Here is a 15,335-nt window from a genome sequence, read left to right on the forward strand (position 1 = left end):
GTTGACGCTGCCCGACTCTGAAGTGCTCCGCAGAGCTCCAGAGTCCAAGACGGTGTCGTATCAGTCTTGTCGACGGATCTGTGAAGCAGAGCCAGAGCCCAGAAATGAACTCACGGGAATAGAGCAAAAGAGCATCAGAAGCAACCACTGGGTGTCTGCATGCAAACAGCTAAAAAAATAAAAAATAAAAAAGGACCTCCACACAGAGCTTGCAACTTTCACAAAAAATAGCTCACAATGGAACACAGCCCTAAATGTAAAACATAAAACTACAAAATTCCTAGGAGATAACACAGAAGAAAAATCAAGATGATCGTGGCTACAACTCCAAAGGCATGATCCATGAAAGAAATAATCAATAAGCTGGACTGGATTAGAATTAAAAACTTGAGGCCGTTGCTGTGGCGTAGCGGGTAAAGCTGCTGCCTGCAGTGCCGGCATCCCATATGGGTGCCAGTTCGGGTCCCGGCTGCTCCACTTCCAATCCAGCTCTCTGCTATGGCCTGAGAAACCAGTGGAAGATGGTCCAAGTGCTTGGGCCCCTGTATCTGCGTGGGAGACCCAGAAGAAGCCCCTGGCTCCTGACTTCAGATCAGATCAGCTCCAGCCGTTGCGGCCAACTGGAGAGTGAACCAGCGGATGGAAGACCTCTCTCTCTCTCCCCCCCCCCCTTCTTCTTCTCTGAGTAACTCTGCCTTTCAAATAAAAAAAATAAATCTTTCTTTAAAAAACTAAAAACGTAGGCTCTGCAAAAGACACTGTCAAGAGAGTGAAAAGAGAAGCCGTGGCCTGGGAGAAAATATTTGGAAAAGACACGTCTGATACAGAACTGTCGCCCAAAACACACCAGGAGCTCCTAGACGCAACAACAGAAAGACCACTAAAAAGCGTACCAATGGTCTCAACAGAGACCTCACCAACTGCGTACACATGGCGGATGAGCCGGTGGTGGGCGCCCGCTGTGATCAGTCTCGGGAATTGCAAGCTGAAACAATGCGACGACGCCACCGCACACCTGTTAGGATGGGGAAAATCCGAAACAGCACTCACAGAACCGAATACTGCTGAGATGCGGAGCGGAGCTGCCACTCGGGAAGACGGTTTGGCCGACTCCCGCCAGGCCGAGCGCTGTTAGCACAGGCTCCAACAGCCTTGCTCCTGGGTGCTCTCCCGAGTGAGTTACCCACACAAGAACATAGCCAAAATGTGGAAGCAGCCGAGATGTCCTTCAGTAGGGAAACGGACAAACAGCCACGCAGATGAAGCAATGCTATTGAGTACTGGGCATCAATGAGCTAGCAAGCCGTGGAAAGACGCAGAGGAAATGCAAACGCGTGTTCAGAAACCATCCTGGAAGGACTACCTACTGTATGGCATTCTAGAAAAGGCACAACTAGGGATCCAAAGCTCAGGGCCGGCCATGGGCTGGGACGGGGGAGAGGAACAGGTGGCACCCAGAGTGTTTAGGGCAGGGAAAGTGCTCTGCGTGGTACTCTAACACTGGGGCCGTGATATCAAACCGTCGCCCAAATCTGCAGGATGTAAAACACCCAGAATGACTCCTAATACAGACTGTGTGTGACAATGACACATCCATGCAGGCTCACCCACACTCCACGGGGGTCTCCGGGGACGAGCGTTCACCCGACGCTCCACGGGGGTCTCCGGGGATGAGCGTTCACCCACACTCCACGGGGGTCTCCAGGGACGAGCGTTCACCCGGTGCTCCACGGGGGTCTCCGGGGACGAGCGTTCACCCGGCGCTCCACAGGGGTCTCTGGGGACGAGCAGTTCCAGAGCGCTCAGGCCTTGATCAGCCCCCTGGGAGGCGCCTGAGAAACTGCTGTTCTTCTCCAACCTCCTTCTAATGCTTTCTAGTTTTGTGGTTGTTCTTGGGGTAAACAAAGGCAGCAAATAGGAAATAACCAGCTCTTTAAGCCTCGAGTGCACGTGTACTGAGAGCCACTTTGTCTCTCAACTCAAAGCTGCCCTTTACAAGCAAACGATGAGAGCCCACTGTGGGTGGGCTTCGCAGCCCCGGAGCTCATCCCTGCAGAGCAGCTGATGCGACCTGGAGGACGGTTTCAGCGCACAGTGGCCGCCTGTTGCTGAACGCGACAGTGGCAGGTGCTGCTCTGCCCGTGAGCAGTTCTGGCCCCATTGCCCAGGGCTTTGGGTAACTCTCTTGCCTGTGCAAAGTGGTTTGCTAGTGCCTTTCTCACTGTCCTTGTACTGCCTGCCTGCAAAGCGAGCTAGATGTGACCCCAACAACAAAAACCCTCAGCTCCAGACACCAAGAAGTTCCCAACCCCGGCTCCCAGCAATGCTCCTGCAGCAGCCCCAGCCCTGAGCCTCCTCTTCCTGTTGCCTGGCCTGAAAGACTCCGGCAGTGTCTTGTGAGTCCCAGCGTCAAAGGCCGGTCCCGCCCTGCGGAGGCGGAGCCGGGGCAGGTCTGCACGGAGTCCATGCCATTGTTCAGGGCAGGTGCGAGGGCACTCCCAGGCAGAGTTAGGGACCTTGGACTCAGTTCATGGAGAACCTCCGCGCCTGGCTGCCCAGGCTGCACCTGCTTATTTCCGAATGCCATCTGGAAAGTCTTGTGACTGTTGTCTTTTTTTTTTTTTGACAGGCAGAGTGGACAGTGAGAGAGAGACACAGAGAGAAAGGTCTTCCTTTGCCGTTGGTTCACCCTCCGATGGCCGCCGCGGCCGGCGCACTGCGGCCGGCGCACCGCGCTGATCCAATGGCAGGAGCCAGGAACCAGGTGCTTTTCCTGGTCTCCCATGGGGTGCAGGGCCCAGGCACTTGGGCCATCCTCCACTGCACTCCCTGGCCACAGCAGAGAGCTGGCCTGGAAGAGGGGCAACCGGGACAGAATCCGGCGCCCCGACCGGGACTAGAACCTGGTGTGCCAGCGCCGCTAGGCGGAGGATTAGCCTAGTGAGCCGCGGCGCCGGCCGTGACTGTTGCCTTAATACCAGTCGTGTCCAAATAGTGTTTCAAAGAAGATGCTTGCAGAGGTAACGGTTCTGGAGAACCTGCGCAGGAGGAGAGCTGCAGGGCCGCCTTCTTCCCGCCCCAGCTGTTGCCCTGCGCCCCGGCTCTCGGGGGGGGGGGGGGGACAAGGTTAAGTGCCCGAGGCTCTCCCCTCTGAAGACCCCTAAAGGATGGCACGCAAGTCAGGAAGACAAGCTTGCTTTCCCTGGGGACTGCAGCCAATCTTCCCCCTTTTCCAGGGCACATCTGTCGTTAACAGAGTCGCCGATTGTCAGAAATGAGGCGGTCCCTCGGGGACCCGCGCACGGAAGCTTCCAGCACTCTGCTGCATCCATCACGCGGAGTCGGGGCTCTCCTCGGCTCGCTGCTCCTTCGGTTATCTCCCCGAAACAAATGCTGGCGGACGGGCTCTGCAGAATTCCATTCCAGAACTCGCCAGCGTTTCTAATGAATATAAATTTCCGGAAGAATATTTGAGATTGGCCACCCGCATTCCAAGTTTCCAGCGTGCCCATGACACAAGCCACTGGCTTCCAAGCCTGCAGTTGTCGTCGCTGCAAAACCTGAGCTTCAAATCACAAGACCTGAACCACCGTGCGCTCCGAGACTTGGGGAAGCATTTAACCCAGGCAATCAAGGTACTGTAACAGAAGCACTTTTATAGCTGTGACGCGCGTCCTTCCCTGCAGGTGACACTCAGCCTGGAGAAGCTGGCCGCCCATGGGGGCTGCTGGCCGTGGTGTCCTGCGAGAACGGTGGCTATGGGCATTGCCCCTGCACCAGACGCCCCCGTGCAGAGCCGGCGCTGCCCCTACTCACTCTGAATGTGCACAGGACCCTGAAACACTCCATGCCTCAGTTTCCCCATCTGACCCTGGGGCTGAGTTCATGGTGAATGAGACCTTGGCAGTAAAGAGCTGCTGAGGGCGGTGCCTGGAGCCCGGCGGGTGGGCAGTGGTGTCTGTCACCATCCAGGGGTTCGCTAAAGACTTCGATCCCCACTGGATCCCCTGAGAACGCCGTCATCCACTGCAGCCAGCCAAGGGCTCTACTCACAGGTAAGGACCACCCTGCTCTGCACCCAGATGTGGGGCAAGCTGTGAGCCCCTGGGCCAGCCAGGGCTGCCAGGCCATTCCGCCCCCACCCCCCGCACCTGCAGTGCCTCCCTCCCTGGGCCCCCCCTGCTGTGTGCGGGAGGCGGCTGAGGGCAGAGTGGGGGGCACAGTGTCTGCTGCCCGGGCGGGGCACAGGCTGCTGGTGCGGGCAGCAGCCCCGAGGCAAGCTGCCTCAACACGGCAGGGGAATGAAGTCGTTGTCCCCACAAATCTCGGGGGATCGGGTTGAGAAAGCAGTGCCTCTCAGCCAGGGACCACTTCCCCCCTCCCCTCCCAGGGACACTGGGCAGTCTCCAGAGACCTGTCCGGTTGCCCCAGCGTGAGGAGGACATTCCTGACACCCACTGGGCCAAGACCAGAGGAGCACCGATCAGCCTGCAGCGCACAGGACGGCTACAGCAGAGCCCAGGCCTGCGCACCGGCACTGAGGACCAGGACTTGGGGGACAGCGAAGCGGCAAAGGAGATGCTCATCCGGGGGACTGGGACAGTCAGGGCTGCGGAGGGAAGGTGGAGGGCTTCCAGGAAGTGGTCGCAGCACCCACAGGGGCTGGAGGGAGGAATGGGGGAGGGAGGCTGGCGCAGGGGAGGCCCACGCGGCGTGTGTGGTCCAGGTGGACCTTCAGCCCAGCCACAGCGCCCTTCCCCAAGCCAGGGTCACCAGTGACCAGGACAGGCCAGTCCTCCCCTCCACTCAGGACCCAAGTCAGGAACAGCGTGACCCAAAGCCCAAAAGGTTGGAGCGGGCTCACCACGGCAGCGGCACAGGGACCCTAGGAGCTCCTCTGATGACCACCCTCCCCTCCCCCACCCCACCTCTGCAACGCTTCGTCAGAACAGGTCCCCCCTTAGCCCGTCAGCCAGCGGCAGAGGTGTGGGAGCTGACAGGCCTGCATGAGGCTAGGGAGACGAGCCCCCTTAACCCAGCCCGGAACACACAACAGTGCGGACCCTCGGCGGAGGAGACAGTTTCCCCCAGGCACCACACACCTGCTCACCATACCACCCGGCCATTGCTCTGTTGGGCATTTATCCCTGAGAGATGAAAACTTCTGTGCAGACAAGAACATGCCCGTGAACAGCCACAACAGACCTACTGATCAAATAGCCAAAATCAGAGTCAAAATCAGAGACGATCCACCGCCTCGGCCGGTGAATGGGGACAGAAGCCGTGGTGCGTCCGCACCAGGAACGACGACGCCAAGGAGAGAGCCATTCGAGCGTGTGAGAGCTCGGGTGAGCCTCCAGGGAGCTCTGCTGAGTGGGAAAAGCCAATCCGAAAAGGGTACACACTGAAAATGAGAAAATTACCCGGACGAGGTCAGAGTGGCGATCGCCAGGGGCTGGGAGGGTTGCAGTCTCTGCTCTACATTACTTTAATTACAGCAGCCGGGAGGAGAGTCCTCGGGAAGGCAGACGTTCATTGCAGCTGACAGTTGGAGGTTACAGGGCCGGGCGGGCGGCCCCTGGGGCCGGCATCTGCCCGAGGCTGGCCGTGGCCGTGGCAGGTGCAGAGGCACAGGGCGGGGCAGGAAGCAGAGAGGCGGCCTTGGCAGGACCTAGACTCCAACAAGCAAACCTCTCAGGAGAGCCACACCCCACTGCGACCCCAAAGACAGCCCCACCCCACAGGCGTCACCTAGCCCAGGCTCCCACTCTCAGCGGCAGTCAGCTATTATGGTTCCGGCAGCCAAGGCTGAACATGGGCCAGAGTTCTGGGAGGACAAGCCCCTCCACACCCATGACAGGGACGGGGGAGGCGGGGGGGGGGGTGGCTGGGATGGCAGCAGGTGACACACGAAACACAGTGTCACGGAAATGAATGCGCACACACGCCTGCTCGTAAGACCCACGAGACCTGACGCAGATAGACGGATTCATCGGCTGGGCTCCGGGCTGGGATGTCTTAGTGGTATTAGGCAAGGTGGCGCCACTGCGGGAGAATGAGTGAACGGCCCGTGGGCTTTCTCGCTTTTCTTATAAGCAAGTGCGAGCGGACAATTAACTACAGGGAAATGGGAGAAGGAAGGAAGGCAGGAGGGAGTGGCAGAACTGAGGGGGAGGGAGTGACAGAACTGGGGGAGAGGGAGAAGGAGAAGGGGGGAGGGGGAGAGAGGATGGGAGAGAGGGAACGAGAGAGAGGAAGGGGGGCCCAAAATGAGCTCAATGCTGCATCCGTGCCTTAACCAACCTGCAGAACCTGCTCTCCTCCCACCTGCACCTAGGCAGGTGGATACCATCTTGAGATAATTACAAAACTGGCTTCCCAAGGCAGGTAGAAGATAGGTACGCCTCCCAGTAACTAGAAGCTAACCAGGGTGCTCTTCTACCAAGTCGCTGTGCCCACCCTGGCAGCACGGACCGGACCACCTCCAGCCATCCATTCAGTTACCTGCCGTCCGGACAGCCCAGCCCTGCCACAGGACAGAGCCGGCCCCTGCTTCCCTGGTGAGGAGCTGGGGAACAGGGGCACACAGCAGGCGGAGAGGACGCTCCCTCGCCACGCGGAGGGAGGCGCAGGGCGCTGGTGCCGCGAAGTCCTCTCCGCAGCTCACGTCCAGCTCCAACCAGGCCGAGGCTGCGGCTGCTTCAGCGGGGGAGTCCCACCCCCACCCCTTCCTCCCGCGGGGCTCCCACGCCCCCAGGAGTCCTCCGGAAGGCGCCCTGCGGGAGACTCCTGGGGACTTGGGCTTCCACCGCTTCCGCCTGCCCTGCGGCCACTCTCTGGCTAACGCATCCCAGCCCTGGAAGCCCCACGCAGCCTCTTCGGAGGCAGCCTTCAGCCCCACCTGTTTCCAACCAAACCCTGGCCCTGCCCTATGCCGGCTCCTCCGACGCTGCCGGGCACAGGCTCGGGACGGCTGGTTCGGCTCTGATGCCCTGGCCCAGCTGATCCCAAGGTTCTCCAAGGCCCCAGGAAACTGCGGTGCTGGAGTCCAGGCCACGGGGCTCTCACCAGGCCGGCCCCACTGAACACGGGAACCCCGCGGCGTGGGCACACAGGACAGCCCCTTCGCTGCACCTCTCTCCTCTCACCTCACTGCCTCTCGCGCTCCCCCCACACCTGTCTCCCCGCCAGCTCTCTCCTGCCCGGGCCATGGCACCTGCCCTGCCCTCTGTGCCCCGCCCTCCACCCCTGCCTTCCTCAGCCCTCACCTCCCAGCCGCCCTCGAGTGCGGGCTTAGGGGCCCTTAACCGCACACTGGAAAGCAACGTCGGTGACAGCGGGGACGTCGCTTTGCTCCCTGCCCCCTCCCAGGGCCCAGAGCAGCGCTGGGCAGGAGTGGGGACTCCCGGCTGCCACAGGGGCCCCAGGGCCACCCCACAGGCGCTCAGAGAATTTCCTCCAAGCAGTGGCCTCACTCCTGCCTCTCCCCGTCGTCCATTTAAGTGGGGAAAGAATTGAAAACCAGTGAGATGCACTTAGGAGGTGGCCTTGAGGGGTCAGCGGCCCTGCCCAGCGAGGGGGCTCCTCCCGGGGTCTCTGTGTCATCAATTATTCACCGGCCCGACTGTGTCCCTGGCGCCACCAGGACAGGGAGGACAGGGGCCCTGCCCGGGGCTGCCCAGGAAGGGAGGCAGAGCCTGGGCCCAGACGCTCCCCTCTGAAGCCGCCGCGCCTCCTCGCGATCCGTCCTCATTATGTCGCCACTTTCAACAGGGCTGTTATTTTCTGATTTCAAAGGCAATGAGAAGCTTATAAAATATTCCTTTAGGTAGAGAAATAATAAAAATCCGACCCCAGCAGTCTTCCTGGACAAGCGCGGTGCACTGGGTTTGTACCCGGGGCAGTGCGATCTGCAGACCCCACCCTGATCTCCACCCCATGACGTCAGACCCTTCTTACCCCACGAAGCAGCGAAGTGTAACCCACACAGCCTGCCTCTCCTGCCGCACAAGGCTTTCTCTCCCACCCTCCCTCCCTCCCTCTCTCTCCCACCCTCCCTCCCTCCCTCTCCCTCCTTCCCTCTCTCTCTCCTTCCCTCTCTCTCTCCCTCCCTCTCTCTCTTGCTCCCCCTCTCCCCTCCCCCCTCCCTCCCTCTCCCTCGCACCCTCCCTTCCTCCCTCTCCCTCCTTCCCTCTCTCCCTCCCTCGCTCTCTCTCTTGCTCCCCCTCTCCCCTCCCCCCTCCCTCCCCCCTCCCCTCCCTCTCTCCTCATCTCCCCTCCTGTAGGGCTGCTGTATCTAATGCTGCCGTGGACAACCGGGGCGCAGAGTCTTGAATCTCCTATAATCATTTCGACCGGTAGTGAGGAAGAGGAGGATCCTGACCCAAGTGTGGCGCTGCTGCGAGGTTTCTCAGGGCTCTGGTGCTGAGCGCACCCTCCCTGTAGAAATGCTGTAGCTGAGCAACACGGGCTGGCTGCAGAACCTCCGAGCCTCACTTTGCCCTTCTGTTCAATGGGTATGATGTTTTGGATGTCCTGGTGGGGAGGGGACACAGCAGTGCAGCCCAGCCAGCGCCTCCTCTCTCTGTGACCCCAGAGCCTGCGCCCATCTCCCCTCCTTCCTGTCCCACAGGTGCGCAGTGACAGGGAGGCAGATGCTTGCTTGTACCCAACACCTCGGTGAGTGCAGCCACCCACAGACACAGCTGGATGCCGGGGGCAAGGGTGCTGGGACGCCACGAGGACACAGACCACCAAGCTGCTTTTTTTTTTAATTAATTAATTTATTTTTTGACAGGCAGAGTGGGCAGTGAGAGAGACAGAGAGAAAGGTCTTCCTTTGCCGTTGGTTCACCCTCCAATGGCCGTTGTGGCCGGTGCACCGCGCTGATCTGAAGCCAGGAGCCAGGTGCTTCTCCTGGTCTCCCATGGGGTGCAGTGCCCAAGCACTTGGGCCATCCTCCACTGCCCTCCCGGGCCACAGCAGAGAGCTGGCCTGGAAGAGGGGCAACCAGGACAGAATCTGGCGCCCCAACCGGGACTAGAACCCAGGGTGCCGGTGCCACAGGAGGAGGATTAGCCTAGTGAGCCACGGCGCCGGCCCTAAGCAGCTTTCTTGTCACCAGGAAGAGGCTCATCAGCTGCTCCGTGAGAGAAGGGCAGGAAAAGCAGAAAGTGGACATGATGCTGTCCAGTGACAATGACAACGACACGGAAGTCGGGCGTGTTGGCGTCGCACAGTCCAGGGTCTGTGTCCCATCGGCCTGTCTCGCCCCCTGTCAGTTCCCTCACCTGGGAAATGGTATAACCCACCTGGTTGTGGTGGTCAGGACTGAAGGGGCTGATGTTTATCAAGTACCTGGCACAGGTCATCAAGTGGGCGGCAGGAGCTAGGACCTCAGGTCCCTTTATCTGGGGGTCCCGGAAAAGGCCACACCTCCCCAAGCCCCTCCCCCATGTGCTGGACCAGCACGGGGGTTAGGGGGTTGGCAGGCAGCTGTGTCCCTGGCTACTCACCTGTCCTCTTCCTCCAGGGTCTGTCCGGTGGCCGTCTGCAGTGACGGGCGCCGGGGGCCTGCGTGGACTGTAGCGAAGCCCAGAGGTGTGTCCGAGTTTGGCTCCTGGCACAGGTGCATTTCTGACTAGGAAGAGCTCAGCTCCCCAGGCAGATCCCCGGAGCTTCCTGTCTGCGTGGACTGCGTCACTCCTGAGCCTACGGCCCTTAGTCCCCCGTCTCTGCCCACGGGGAGGCCAGCCCTTGCTCTGTACAGCCTGCCCCCGCCCCTGCCAGTGTGGCCAGGCGGCGTTGGCTGCAAGGCTGCATGGTTCCCTCTGGGGCGGGAGTTCTCGAGCGAGCTTAGCACCCATCCCGATTCTGCCTGGCCGGTCCACTGTCTCAGCAGCATCTGTGGTCCCCGGTGGCTGGGGACAGTGTCCTGACATTGATGCTGAGAGAAAGGGTGGGGGCCCTGAGTGGCAGCGAGTGGGCATTGTCATCAGAGCGTCATAGCCCAGGGTTGTGCATGGAACTTTCCAGAATCTGTTAATGGGGACAGAATCCGTCCCATGGCATCCGGGTCTTTAATGACTCCCAGGAAGCTCAGAGCTGCCTGCACAGTCACGTTGAGTCTGCAAAGAACTGGCCTGAACCAGCCTGAGCCTGCCGGGTGCCGGATTCCAGGTTTCATCCCCCGCATAACCAAGGTGGTAAATCACAGGTGTCAGACAATTTCACGCCGGTGTGGCTGCCTGAGGACGCAATCGACCTGCGGCAGCTCCATCTCACGCATGATTGATCGCCGGGACCCGCAGGGAATTGCAGACGCAGGCTGGGTCTGACCTTGAGAGCCGCAGCCCCTCCCAGGGGACTGGGCCCCCCAGGGACACCTGACCACAAATGCAGAGGTGCGGGTGCCCCTGGCATCTGGTGGGCAGCAACCAAGGGGGGCTGCTAAACTTCCCACGGGGCACAGGGCAGCCCCACTGCATGGGCAGAGCCACCGAGGCAGGCTCTGAGCGACAGGTACAGGGAACGTCCCATTCCACACCTGGATATGGCCGTGGACGGCACAGAGTGGGCGCCGCTGGCTTCCTGCAGAAGCAAACCCAGGCGGAAGTCCGTGCTCCTCTTCTCCTGCTTCCCTCCTGTGGCAACTCCCCCTTCCCACCTGTTCGTACTGGCATGGCCTCCCCCTGGACCAGGTGGAAGAATGAAAAGCCAGGGAGCACCTGACAATTTTGCTTGCCTTCATGAAAATACGTTGTTTTGAAAATGACCCCTGGGGAGCAGGCAAGCGGTGGAGGAGAGGAGAAGCTGTGGCATCAGCCGACCAGGTGACCGCCCCAGGTGAGAGTCCAGCGCTCACAGGAGTGCACGCACACACACACGCATGCCGGCGGCAGCTGTGGCTACGGCTGCAGGGGAGATGCGGGGAGCAGGGCCCTGCTGGGGTGCAGTCTGCGATTTACAACAGCAAGTAAGGGACTGAGCGGAAAACACCAGAAGGCGTCACTCACCACGGTGAAGGGGCTGCTGGTTGTGCGATTTTAGTTTCAGAGCATGCGTGTGCATCCACACGTGCACGCGCGCCTTGTAAAATGCACTTCTCGGAGACGGCGCCGTGGCTCACTTGGTTAATCCTCTGCCTGCGGTGCCGGCATCCCATATGGGCACCAGGTTCTAGTCCCAGTTGCTCCTCTTCCAGTCCAGCTCTCTGCTGTAGCCCAGGAAGGCAGTGGAGGATGGCCCAAATGCTTGGGCCCCTGCACCCGCATGGGAGACCAGGAGGAAGCACCTGGCTCCTGGCTTCGTCGGAAGCCACGCCGGCCGTGGTGGCCATTTGGGGGGGTGAACCAACGGAAGGAAGACCTTTCTCTCTGTCTCTCTCTCTCTCACTGTCTAACTCTGTCTAATAAATTTTAAAAATAAATAAATAAATAAAAATGTACTTCTCGCAACAGGTTGTGTGCAAACCAGTCTGAGAAATACAGGCGCGCACGGAGTGACGGGGGTGTGGGAAGGACTTGGTACAGCTCTGCAAGTTCGCAGTACAAAGAACACGAGAAGCGTCAATTTGGGGGAGAACCAGGGGTGTACAAGAAAGAAAAGGGGTCTGCTGTGCAGGGTAGCAGGTCCCTGTCACATGACGTCCGTGCTGGCTGGCCGTGATGTCACTGAAGTGGAGGACGCTGGGAGCGAGGACGGCCGGCCTCCTCCAGGGCCCTTGGGGGTCTGGCAGCCTCAAAGGTGGCAGACATTGGAGAGCTGGCAAAGCTGCGAGAAAGCCGGTGATGACTCCCTCTCTCGAGACGCGGAAGAGACTTGCAGGACAGCTAAGGGCAGATGGTGCTGTCTCTGGGAGAGCTGGGCAGGGGGCGGGGGGCTTGGCAGCATCAGATGCAGCAGCCGCGAATCTGCTACAGGGAAAGCTTGGGGTCACGTGGGCGTGGTGGGGGTGGCGGAGGGAGCCCAGGGACCCAGACACCTCTTGGCCCCCTCCCACCTAGTCCTGTGACCTTGAACAAGTCCCTTCCCGGCTTTGGACACCAGTTCACCAGTCTCCAAAACGAGGAGGCTGGGCCAGCCTGCCCTGAGCCCCCCCCCCCCATCCCGATATCTGAGAGTCACCGCAGGGAGCTCAGGGCACCACGCGCCACCCAGTGTCTCTGTGTCCCCAGGATGAGCATGGAGCCTGACACGGGGCAGGCCCAGGCCAGGGGTGCCAACTCGCATCAGTGGTGGTGGCAGCTGTGGGTCTGAAGCCTTGACTCGCGGGTTTGCCCTCCCCACCCCCTCACACGGCCGTGTCGGGAAAGATGCTCCCCTACTTTGCGACGGTCACCAAACACCGAGTGCACGCCCGCTGGGGAGTAGCTGCCCTTGGGAACACATCGAAGGGGCAAGAGCCGGGGGTTGCCCTAAGAAATGCCAGCTTCCAGCTGGGCACGCAGCCGCCACACTGAAACTGGACTTCCCGCCCTGCTTGCAGCTGGCTCAACCTTCCCAGGGTGTTCTCAGTGGACATTGCGTCCCCACGTCCCCTCCTCCCCTCCCCTCCTGCTGGGCGCGGAGGTGACCCGAGCCCCTTGGACCCAGCAGGCAAGAGCAGACTCCTGAGACGACAACACGACACGGGAGGCGGAGCAGTGCCCCTGAGCCCCCCGGCAGCTTGGGGCCTCGGATGCCAAGACCATCACGTGGGAGGGAGACGTGCTGGCGCTGGGTGCTCAGGGCGGAGAGGCATTGTTCACTACTTACTACTTACTCAGTTTAATGTGTACTGGGGAAAAATGCCACTTGTTAATCAAACCCAGGACGCCTTTAAGGTGAGTGGACCCCCAGTAGAGACCAGGGATGGCTATCCCGGCCGCATGGTGGTCCTGGCCCTTGGAGACCCAGCAGGAGGCTTTTGCAGGTGGCCTGGCTGGCCACCGGTCCAGAGGCTGCCTCCCCACCGCAGGGGGCGTTCTCAGGTCAGCGCCTGCTCTGCCCTGTGGCTGTGACCTGCCCCGAGGGTCCTCACAGCGGCCACACTGAGGTCCTGCTTCCTCTCCCTGCACAAAAGGTTGGATTGTTCAGCAGGGTCTGACTTAGACCTGCCCAGCGCCTGCCTGGGGTCAGGGGTCATTTCCGGAGCAACCCAGCCTCAGGAGGGGGGTTGGGGCATTCTGAGAAATTCCAAATTCCTGTGATCCCAGCGCATCCACAGGAAGGCCTGGCCCGTGGAGCGGAACAGAGGGCCCAGCAGGGAGCAGGGGCAGCGTGGGCACGGATGTGTCCACGCCGGCACCTGGAGCGGAGGCAGAGCGGCTCCGGGTTCGCCAGGCCTCTTCCCCTGCGTTGCCAAGTTTGGGGGGACTCAGTGTCTGGGCCGACCGTGTCCTGCACATCCGGGGGAGTGAAGGGAACGTGGCCGAGGGGCAGAGACTTGGACGTGGCTTTGCCTGAGACGTGAGGCTCTCTTCCCAGCGCTCTTCCGCTCTGTGCCCCGTCTGCTGTGGGTGCAGCATCAGTGTCACCTCGGGCGAGGCCCTGACCCCGTGCGGCCACCTCTGCTAGGCGGTGAGGACCCCAGTGGCTTCCTGTAGACCTCAGAGCTGCAAGAGAAAATGCAGGCAGGCCCGGGGCACCGGCAGCCAAGACGGGAGCCACGGCGGCACCACCGCAGGCTGGGACCCTCGTGTTACGTGCCGGGACTCCGGATGTGTCCGGTTTCGGAATATTCTCGTCTGTGTGTTGATCGACTTGAGGGTGGGGCCCCGCAGAGGCGTTGGCGTCCCAGACACCTGACTCTGCACAGATTCTTCAGTGTACCTGTGTTTTGCCAGGTGTGAGAGCTTTTTGGATTGGGGGTGCTCGGGCTGCTGGGGCTCTGGGGAGGAGACATCTACCTCCAGCTGGTGGGCGCAGGAGAAGGGCAGTGGCCCTGAGACTCCAGAGGGGAACCAACCAGATCCTCAGGGTCCCTGCAGCCCAGGAGGGACAGCGAGGAGGGCACAGACGCTCTGCGAGGAGACCCCCCCGCCCCGGGAGCTGGCCTGAGCGCCGAGGGATGGAGATGGGGGCTGGGGACCTGGCCCAGGGTTCTGTGCAGTGGCACCGGGAGCCCGAAGGCAGGATCACTCAGCCCCGCCCCCGCCAGCATCAGCCCAGGAACAGTGAGACGTGGCCACGCCCTGTCGGAAATGGACAGCAGGTCCCGGCCTCGCCCAGGCGCCTTGCTCACCGGGGGCCGCTGACTTGTGGGCAGGGCCCGGCCCGTCCTGCCTGCAGAAGGTAGGGGTGAGCAGAGTGGAGGGAGGGCCTGGGGAGCCGTGTAATCCCCAGGCCCAGGTTCCAGAAGGTGCCAGGATCTGGGGTGCAGTAGAGACGGGAACCCGGCTCCAGCCGAGGGCCCAGCAGCCCCGGTGTGAGGCAGTGTTGCTGTTGACCGTGCCTGCCTTGCTGACTCGTGGGTCCTGCCTCCCCCTCCCGCCACGAACACAGGACAGGACCACGAGGCCTGGGGGTGAAGAGCGAGGTCTCTGGACCCTCCCAGTCCCTGCTGCCACCACCCACCCTGCCCTGGCAATGGGGCAGTCCCTGCTCCCACATCACGGCCCTGCACCTGCCGTACCCCCTGCTGGCCGGTCCTCCAGGTGGCCCAGGGAGCCCTGCCTGTGCTCAGAGGCACCTCCTGCCAGAGGCCCTCCCTGACCACACGCCCCTCCCCCCCCACTTCCCTGCCCTGCTCTGTGTTTATTGCTCATTGTCCCTCATCCTGCACAGGGGCTGCCGCTGGAGATTGGAGCCGATCAGCAATCAATCAGGGATCAGCGTTTGTTAATACTGGTGTCTTATCTGAGTGACCAGCCGCAGAGAAAACCCCCAAGGGGCTCACACCCAGCCCCGCAGCCTGGGGAGGGCGGGCGCAGGCCCAGCCTGGGGAGGGCAGCTGGGGACCGCAGCTGTCTCACGGGCTTGGGTTTTCCTACAGGGGACACACTTATCTGTCATTTGTGTGACAAAACAATCTTAATTAAAAACTCCATTTCATGCGGTATCGATACCACAATAAAGAAAGAGAATGTCAGTGTCTTTGATGAGTGCTTGGCACTGAGCGCTCTGCCATCCTCACAGCTAACAAGGAAACCTGGAGCATTTGAAGTGACAATAATCCCCAGGCCGCCCGCTCCTCCGGCTGACAGCTGCGGGGCTCTGCCAGCCCCTGGCAGACCACATAGCAAGGTGGGGAGAAGCAGGTGACTGTCCCCACTTTGTGACACCTGAGTGACCTTCTCGGGCAGGGGGCACCTGTCAGAGGGGTGCAGATAACTGTGCACCTGCCCTTCCCCACC

General features: G+C 61.0%; 1 long non-coding RNA gene across 2 annotated transcripts; it reads left to right on the plus strand.

The window, feature by feature from the left end:
- The first annotated feature begins 222 nt into the window (after positions 1-222).
- On the plus strand, positions 223-11,438 carry LOC127490938 (uncharacterized). 2 transcript variants are annotated; one of them, XR_011379735.1, is made up of 6 exons: positions 223-2,764; positions 3,237-4,055; positions 4,391-5,348; positions 6,447-6,560; positions 8,633-8,907; positions 9,125-11,438. It is a non-coding gene; the product is annotated as an uncharacterized lncRNA (long non-coding RNA). The 2 variants fall into 2 exon arrangements; XR_007919299.2 differs by having other exon boundaries at positions 223-4,055.
- The last annotated feature ends 3,897 nt before the right edge of the window (positions 11,439-15,335 follow it).

This window comes from Oryctolagus cuniculus, chromosome 11 (assembly GCF_964237555.1).
Source record: "Oryctolagus cuniculus chromosome 11, mOryCun1.1, whole genome shotgun sequence".
NCBI lineage: Eukaryota > Metazoa > Chordata > Mammalia > Lagomorpha > Leporidae > Oryctolagus > Oryctolagus cuniculus.